Source organism: Chinchilla lanigera, unplaced genomic scaffold (assembly GCF_000276665.1).
Source record: "Chinchilla lanigera isolate Chin_1 unplaced genomic scaffold, ChiLan1.0 scaffold00021, whole genome shotgun sequence".
In the NCBI taxonomy this organism is placed as follows: Eukaryota; Metazoa; Chordata; class Mammalia; order Rodentia; family Chinchillidae; genus Chinchilla; species Chinchilla lanigera.
This window is the reverse complement of record NW_004955422.1, coordinates 14,836,741-14,845,662: the sequence shown is the minus strand read 5'-3', so window position 1 is coordinate 14,845,662 and position 8,922 is coordinate 14,836,741. Positions and strand designations below refer to the sequence as shown.

The 8,922-nt window shown below is 47.9% G+C and overlaps 1 pseudogene; it reads left to right on the top strand.

The window, feature by feature from the left end:
- Positions 1 to 1,974: 1,974 nt before the first annotated feature.
- Positions 1,975 to 8,306, top strand: LOC102015860 (annotated as a pseudogene).
- Positions 8,307 to 8,922: the final 616 nt, after the last annotated feature.

The following is an 8,922-nucleotide window of genomic DNA, read 5'->3' as shown; positions in this document are numbered from 1 at the left end:
AAAACATACAACAGATGATAAGAAAGGAAAAGAAATTGCTCAAAGAAAGGAATAACTGGAATGAGGGAAAGAAGAAAAAAGAAAGAAGGAAGGCAAGATAGATAGATAGATGACAGATAGACAGATGATAGATGTATATAGATGAATAGCTGGGATAACTGTACTTCTGATGTCTGATGGTGTGTTGAACAGTTACTGCTTAAAATTTTTTATATTTTGACCAATTTTGCATGCTTATATCTGATAATCTGAGCAACTGATTTGAAGGCAATATGCAAGGGAACAACCATTAGTGAATTCCTACCATCTTGTCTAATGAAACTCTGTATTATCTCTAATGTTGTATTTAATAATTATTTTTTATTCTCTTTAATGGCTTGAACAATCTTCCATTCTTACATCTGGCAATCTGAGCAACATAGTTGGAGGTAACAATATGTAATATAACAACCACTGTTAATTCCTATCATTTTGTTTTGAAACCCTGTATCACTTCTAATGTTCATGCTTTGTTTTGTTTGTCTGTGAAGTTGGTATGTTGCTATTGTCCCTTTTTTTTTACTACTCTCTCTAAAAAAAAATGAACACGGGTACACATATATAGCTGTAGTATGATGTTTTTAATTTTTCTGAGAAGATACCCAGAAGGGAAATAGCTGGGTCAAATAGGACCTCCAATCCTAATTTTTTGAGGATGCAACTTCTTTTGATCCTCCTGCCTCAGCTGATGAAATCTGGGCATACAAGGCATGTGCCAGGTCACATCAACTTTCTTATGGAAGGCCCTACCTGTCCAATCCTCAGATAATGATCCAATACACCATGGCCTAAGATTACCAGCTATGCAAGCTCCTCACCCTTGCTCTAACCTAAGACTCACCAGCCCCTTGGGGAACAGATTTCACGTGAGTGTTTTTCTCACCAGTATGGACACACAGAATACCTGCCTTTCTTGTCTTCACTTTAGCATCATTTCTTCAGTTGTCCTCTTGGGATGAGTGGACCTGGTTTGCTGTGACCCCTAGAGCTAGGCTGTGACATAGGACTCTAGGTGCAGATCACTCTGCTCTCAAGATCCGCTGAAGTCATACCTGTTCCAGCCCTGTTCAAAATCCAAGTCCAAAGTCTTGTGAGAGACTCAAGCAGACACAGCTGTGAGCCCTGGGAGAAGCAGGGAGGGAGGGAGAAAGGGGTTCAAAAAAGAATCAAGCTGCATTATGTATATGTACCCACTCCACCAAGGTGTACCCACTCCAGATAGATGGAAAAAAGAATTTAAAAGAAGACCCTGTGGTGCCCATTGCCACCTCTGGGCCAGGGATGATACCTGGGCCTGGGGCCCTGGGCCATACGCCACCCACATGGCCTCCACTGCTGTTCAGCCTGGCATGACCAGGGTGCCAACAGCCAATGATGTCTGTGCCAAGAGCAAGCTATATGCCAGCAGAGAGATGGGAAGTAGATCTGTATTTGCAACCATGGCTTTGTAACAGAGGGAGGACAACAGTTTGGAGCCACTGCAGTCTGTGAGAACCCACATCTTGCCACAACATACAGGGAAGCCTCTCCTCTGTCTGCCTCCAAGGCTGCTGAGCTACAAACAACAAAAGAAGATTCACTCCCAGTGCTGGCACCTTCTGTACAGACGTAGGTGAATGTGATGTTTCTGGTCTGTGCAGGCATGGAGGTTAGTGCATCAGCACTCACTGGAGCTTCAAGTACTCCTGTTTGGACAGATACTTGCCCAAGAAGGCCTGAGCCTTCCCACCTGGGCAGGGGTGCCACATCATGCACACAAATAGACTGCTACCATGCCCAAGATCCCAGAGCCACTTCTATTCACACCCCAAAGCTAGGTAACCAGTTCATTGTAGTTGCAAAGAAAGTTTTTCAGTGTCCCAGAAGATACAGTGTCAAGCTGCACAGTTTTAGCCACAAGGGAAATGCCCTGATTCTATTGCCAAGAGATCAACCATGGCAGCCTTCTGGAAGTACAGCTCCAGCCCAGGTGGTGTGGCTCACTAGCTGTGCCAAGTGCAATTTAAAAGCCCTGGAAGGGGCTGGGGATTTAGCTCAGCGGCCAAAAGCGCCTGCCTGGCAAGCGCAAGGTCGTGAGTTCGGTTCCCGGTACCGGAGAAAAACCAAAAAAAAATAAAAATAAAAAAAAAATAAAAGCCCTGAAAGAGAGATTGCTTCCCTTCACACAGAGCAGGGCACCTAAGAGGAAACACTCTAACATGTTCAGAAATAAGGACAGAAATTAATAATGTATCTCTGTTTAATAGCACCTGTTTGAGGTGGCAAATAAGCTCAGAAAGAGGAAAAACTCCAGGATTGTGTATTTGATACACATAAATGGACAGTGGTTGTACCCCGTAGAATCAGTTCATGAGCAGACAGTCAATTTGACCACCCAGAAATGTGCCTCAACCTGTCCCAAGGCACCACCTACACCATGGGCATTTCCGCTGCCCCTCCCAGGTGCTCTGGGCCTGCCATTCCTGGTTGCCAGGCACCTGAAGATGATCTCTTAGAAGATGACAGAGTTTTCAATATCTCAGTACTTAATGAAACTTCTTTAGGGTTGAAAACGCACCCTAGGAAATTAGATCAGAACAAATGAACCCATTTAAAAGTTCTGAGTCGCAGGGCATAGTGGCGCATGCCTGCAATCCCAGCACTCAGGAAGCTGAGCAGGAGGATCACTGCGAGTTCGAGACCAGCCTGGGCTACAAAGCTCAGGGACAGCCTGAACTGAAGAGCGAGACCTATCTCAAAAAGACAAAAAAAAAAATAGTTCTGAGTCAAGGTGGTATCTGGATGACTTTTACAACACAACATCATTCAACATCACAATGAGTGAATGAGCTCCAGAAGTGTCTGAGTCTGTATCCAGCAATCAATTATACAGTGAACATCACCCTACTGGGGCCTCCTGAGCAACACTCAATGCAAATAACAATAATGACTGCAACAACAGGAGAACAGATCATCAGCAATATTTCAGTATTTACCAAAACCACCTTGAGATGGAGAAGTACGGAGACATCTAATATAGAAGAGATGTATTTATTGTGCATTGGGGGCCAGATATGGTATCAGAAGGAATATACCCTGAAAATTACTTTTAATAACAGTAGTAGAGAAGCAAGAATCCCGACCTAACTGCAGCCTTTTTGTTCAATAAAGGTTCAGTCATTCTGTTCTCTGCCACTGAACTCAGCTAAATCGTATGATTTGTCATCAAATTGAAACTTCTGTGAATGTGCCAAAAACAACTTTGCAGCATACAGCTATGCTCACCACAAGATACTTATTGCACCATGGCCTTCAGCTAAAAGCTTATCTGGTTTTTGTAACTTTCATTTGCCACCCTGTAAAAAAGAAAAGCTCTCTGTAATCAGGATCTCAGACTTTGGAGACTACTCCTCTGGGGTCCGCTAGAGTCAATAAAATTTCCTTTCTTCTCCTGAGCTCCTGGCTACTGTCGACTCAATTTTTAAAGCAACACCAGCAACCAGTCTACTGCTATGTGCTTGGAGCTGCATCTGGGTGCCATCTGCAGGGTTAGCCTCCAGTCTTTGTCATCAGAACTTCCTGTTTTCATCTCCCTCACAACACACATAGGTAACACAGCCTCCTGTTTCAGAGTAGAATCTTTTTAAGACATAGAATCTTTCACGGTGCAGAGAGGACCTCTACTAAACCTCAACTGAGGAAAGCACAGGAGAGAAATGGAGCTATCAGTTTACATCAGGTATTGGTGCTTACGCTGGCCTTCCAAGTCACATTTTCTTGTGAGTATGAAGGGGCTACTTCATTCTTGGGAATTTTCTTTAGAGTTTTTTCTTTAGAGTTTTATACCAGGGAGAATGATATGGCTAGGGTCTGCCCAGTTACTGAGTTGCCATCAAGGCATCTTTCCTATTTCCTATTGGATTAAGTTCTTGGTTTCTTTTCAATGCAGTGATCTGTTCAGCAACCACTTGCTCTTCAGCTTTAACTTCTCAGGCTGTGCAGGGGATTAAACTGGGACCTTGGCCACAGTAGGCAGGTGCTGTGCCTGTGAATTACTGTATGAGCTCTTGGCTTAGCCTTTTACTCCTCATTCTGCCTATAGATCTGGCTGAAAGAAGCCATGGCCTGACCTGAATATTGACCATCTTGAAATTCCCTTTGCTAGGTAAATTAGGTCACTACATTTAAATTCAGCCTCATATAATGTCTCAGGCCATGGGCAAAATGAAGGCTGTTTTGTTTGAGACTGGGTTTTGGCCAGAATAACTCTTATCTCTAAATCTTACATTTATCCCTGGATCATGAGGCTTTATTTCCAAATGTGCTCTTACCCTGATGACATAAATGTCCCCTAGTCCTCTTTCCAACATAACCCTCATTCCCATCAGAAACCTCATGGGCCTGGCCTTTACTGCCCCTGTTAAGAGCATGCTGATCTCCTGAGCTCCTACTACAATTACTCATCAGGCTCTGCTTACAGCCTTTTAGGCTCTCTCTGGTCCAATTCTCTAGACTTTCTCCAACTCCTCCCACAAACCAGTCACAAAGGGTTTTGAACACATGATCAGGTACAGTCACAGCAACAGCCACTCTTTTCTACTCTTCTCCCATACCTGCATTCGTCACTTTCCCATCACTGTGACACGACTCCTGACATTCACATCTCAAGGGGTAGAGGGTAATTCTGACTCACAATTTCAGAGGTTTACAGTCTATGCTTAGGTGTCTCCAAGAAAAAAACATCATGGTGGACGTGCTTGGCAGAGGAAACCTGCTCACCTCATAGCAGTTAAGAAACAGAGAGAGAGAAAGAGAGAGAGAGAAGTCCAGAGAGAAAGGGGCCAGGGACTGGATAACATCCCCAAGGTCAATACCCATGATCCATTAATTTCAATAGTGCCTAACCACTGTTTCTGGCACCAGCCAGTAATGCCACCAAATTCTGAAGTTACAGCTGTCATGCCCCATCTCCTCTCCACAGGGAAACCCCACATCTGAACATTGCTGCAGTGCAGACGAAGCCCCCAATACATGAGTCTTTGGATGACTTTTTATATTTCAACCATAATAGTACATATGGAGAGACCAAATTTTAAGCAGGAAACAAAGGAATACAAGGCTAGCTTTGATGACTCCCTGGACAGAAGAGGAGAAATAACACTTAGAACAAAAGATAAATCAACACCCACTCTGTTTCCCCTTCTCCCCGGTCTGTGCTTCTTTACCCCCAACTCTCTGTCCCCTCTCTGTCCCTGATTTCCCAACCAAGGCCTTTTGGATACCATGGCTTACACATCCCTCCTCTAAATCTGATTATCTCTTTAACAAATTCTTTTGAACTTTAAAATCTCTTTTAACTTCTTCAAATTTCCTTCAGATAACAAGCCGCCAACTTTAACTAGTCTTTTCTTGAAAACTGGATAAAAATCTCTCCAACCTAAGCACCAGAACTGAGATATGCAGGTTTCATGTGTAGTAAATGCTAGCAGCCTTAAAACAGCTCCAGCCCAGACTGAGGAGCTCACAGCCATGCGCACCTGACATTTCCCAACTTTAAGCTCTTGTAACATGTCAAAGCATCTACTTTCCCCATGTTTGGGGCCCCCACCACAAAAATGTCCCCTGGACTGTCTTATAAGTTGGGGAAATTAAAAAAAAACTTTAAAATTCCTCTAGGTCTCTGATAATAGCCCAATATACCCCAAATTCCTTCCTGGAGGAATCCCTACAACCTTTCTTAGGCCCTTAGAAATAGGCATTTTATCGTGTTTTTAAAGCTTTAGTCTGGGTTGGGTATGGTAGCAGACACCGTAATCCCAACACTCTAGGACACTGGGGTGGGAAGATCACTGGCTTGAGCCCAGACTGGGCCATTTAGTGAATTACAGAGACCCAATAACAAAATGAAAAAGGGCTGGGGATGAAGCTCATGGAGGAGGCTGTGGTTCACACACACACTTTAATTTCTGTTTCTTTTTTAAATGGTAGTAGCTGTGTTAATCACTACATGTCACATTTTTAAATTAAATCCATTTATTTATTTGGTGGTGCTGGGGATTGAACCAAGGGCCTCAAGCATGCTAGGCAGGTGCTTTACTACTGAGCTATATCCCCAGCCCACACTTTAACTTCTGGAGAGTTAATTAAGACAAATTTCGTGCCCATCCATGAGATTGGAGAAGAGCCGATAAGAAAGCTCCCTTTGCCAAAATCTACTCCACAGTCTCTATCAGATTATCTAGGAAGGATAAAAAAGGAAATCTGAAATCTTTCCACAAATATTAGTGAAAGCATTGGCCACATAAGTGGGTAACTTTAGCTTATTCCATCTACCAAAGACACAGATCAGGGGTAGGTTTTGGGGTTAATCACTGCCCCACATATAAAGGGATTGAATACCATGATGATTTAAATTGTGTCCCCCAAAGAGATGAAGTCCTGTCCCCTGGCATACATGTTTGTGAGCGGACTTGGAAATGAGCCAAGTTACCTTGAGGTCTTTAGTTTTGGCCCCTAATTCCATATAGCTGTGTTCTTAAGGAAAGGGTGAAAAGGGCAAAAAGATAGGAAGACAGGAGCTGATGATTGTTAACAAACCAGGGAACACCTGAGGCCACCAGAAGGTAGAAGAGCGCTTAAATTTACTTGCCTGCACAAGGATCTCAGACTTCAGCCTCCAGAAGGGTCGTTCCAGCCACCCAGTCTGCACCACTATGTTGTTACTGCTTCCAGGAAACCAATACAAAACTTGTAGACAAAGTATTACAAAAACACCCAGCACGCAGGGACATGCGCACCACAGCCTCAGAGTCCCAGCCTGGCCGCGAGCCCCTCCGGCTGCCGCCCCTCGCCGCTCCATGCAAAATGGATAGCGCTCCCCGGGGACCGGTCGCTCACCTCCACTTTGGCTCCCGCCTTGGCCGCGCACTCCCAGCTCCGACCCAAGCAGTGCGCTCCCGCGGAGCGCCACAAGCGCAGCTCGGCGCGGCTCCCTAGACGCACTGACACCCTAACGGACGCACGGCCCGCGGGCCGGGATGGGGGGCCCAGGACATTCGCGGCGGCGCTGCTCCTGGCGCTCCTGCTAGCCCTTCTGGGGCCCTGGGCCGGTCGAGGGGGCGCAGCCGCGCCCACCGCACCCAACGACACTCTGGAGGCCGAGCTGGAGCGCCGCTGGGAGAGCCTGGTGGCGCGCTCGCTGGCGCGCTTGCCGGTGGCCGCGCAGCCCAAGGAGGCGGCTGTCCAAAGCGGCGCCGGAGACTACCTGTTGGGCATCAAAAGGCTGAGGCGGTTGTACTGCAACGTGGGCATCGGCTTCCACCTCCAGGTGCTCCCCGACGGCCGCATCGGCGGCGTGCACGCGGACACCGGCGACAGTGAGTGGGCGGCGGGCGGGAAGGGCTGGGCCGGGGCGGCGCCCTCTTCCAACTCACCCCAGCCCTCCTGGAGACCTCGGCCGAGCACCTGCTCGCGGGCCCTCGGGGACTAGGCAGGCTCCGGTTCCTGTCCCTTATGACACCGGGACTGGCGGACGCAAACACTCTTGGTTCCTGCAGCTGCCGCAGGCACCGGCTTTGCGCCCTCGGCCGCCGGCCGAGCCCCGCCTCCCCGCCTCCCTGCCTTCGGAAGCCCAGGCTCCAGGAGCCGAATTCCAGCGCCTCCGCCCGTGGGCACAGGGCGCGCGGCGCAGTCACCGGCACTCGCGGGGGCCCGGGGATCGTGCTCAGCCTGGGGCCGGGCTTGGGGGCCGCCTCACTCCCGCGGTCATGGACTGGGCGCTGATGCTACAGCTGGGACCCGAGAGGGGCTACGGAGGGCCTTGGGGGCGGCCTGCGCTGGGGACCCTAGGTCCTTTATCTCATCACCTGCCACAGAAATGAGGTCCCCAGAGGCGCACACAGGCTGAGGGACTGTGGGCCAAGGATCACCTGCCCCGAATGACCTGTGCCCCGCCCCCAGGCCTCCTGGAACTCTCCCCGGTGGAGCGAGGGGTCGTGAGCATCTTTGGAGTGACCAGCCGATTCTTCGTGGCCATGAGCAGCAGGGGCAGCTGTACAGCTCACTGTTGAATGCAATTTGGAGGAGTTCCTCCTATCCAACAACTACAGCGCCTCTGAGTCCCACACCTACCCTGGCATGTTTATCGCCCTGAGTAAGAACGGGGGACCAACAAGGGTAACCGAGTGTCTCCCACCATGAAGGTCACCCACTTTCTCCCTGGGCCCTCCAGAGGAGCCCCGCCTCCGGAAGCCTCCTGGAGGAGCACTTTCTTCGGAGGGAGAGTTTAATGCGAGAGTAGGTGTAAGCTATTTAAATTAATTATTTAAATATGTATATATTGCCATCAAATTATTTATGGTTCTGTGAGTATGTTTCATATTTTTCTGGAAAGAAAAAAGGAGAAAAACAACAACAAAAAAGCAACTCGACTTTGCTGGTGCAACAGGGGATGCATCTTACCGTTGGATCTGTTTCACTGTCAAAAGTTGTCATGAGTGTGCTGCTATTTTGTGTTTTTAAAAGCGGTGACATCAGATTGTGATGGCACCCAGCGTCGCCATCTGGAAAGGCCTGCCTGGGTCTTTGGAAGCCGCGCTGCCTCCACCAGCATCCTGCACTGGCCCGCTCCCTTTGTGCCTCGTTGCTATGAATCAGGACATATCAGTTTGCCGACTTCTGTACAGAAAGTGCGCTGTCTGAGTCCTCGCTGCCGCTCCGTTTTTAGATCTGCCAAGGCTGACCTTTGAGCTTTGCTGTAGTCAATCTTCCGCCATCTTCCAGACAACTTTTGAACTCCTGTTTGCTTTTTCTGGATAAGCCACAGCCCAACGTTGTGGTAGCCGTTAGGAAAGGACAAAGTGGTTTTGTAAAACCCACAGAAGGGAACCAATATCCTGCAGAGAG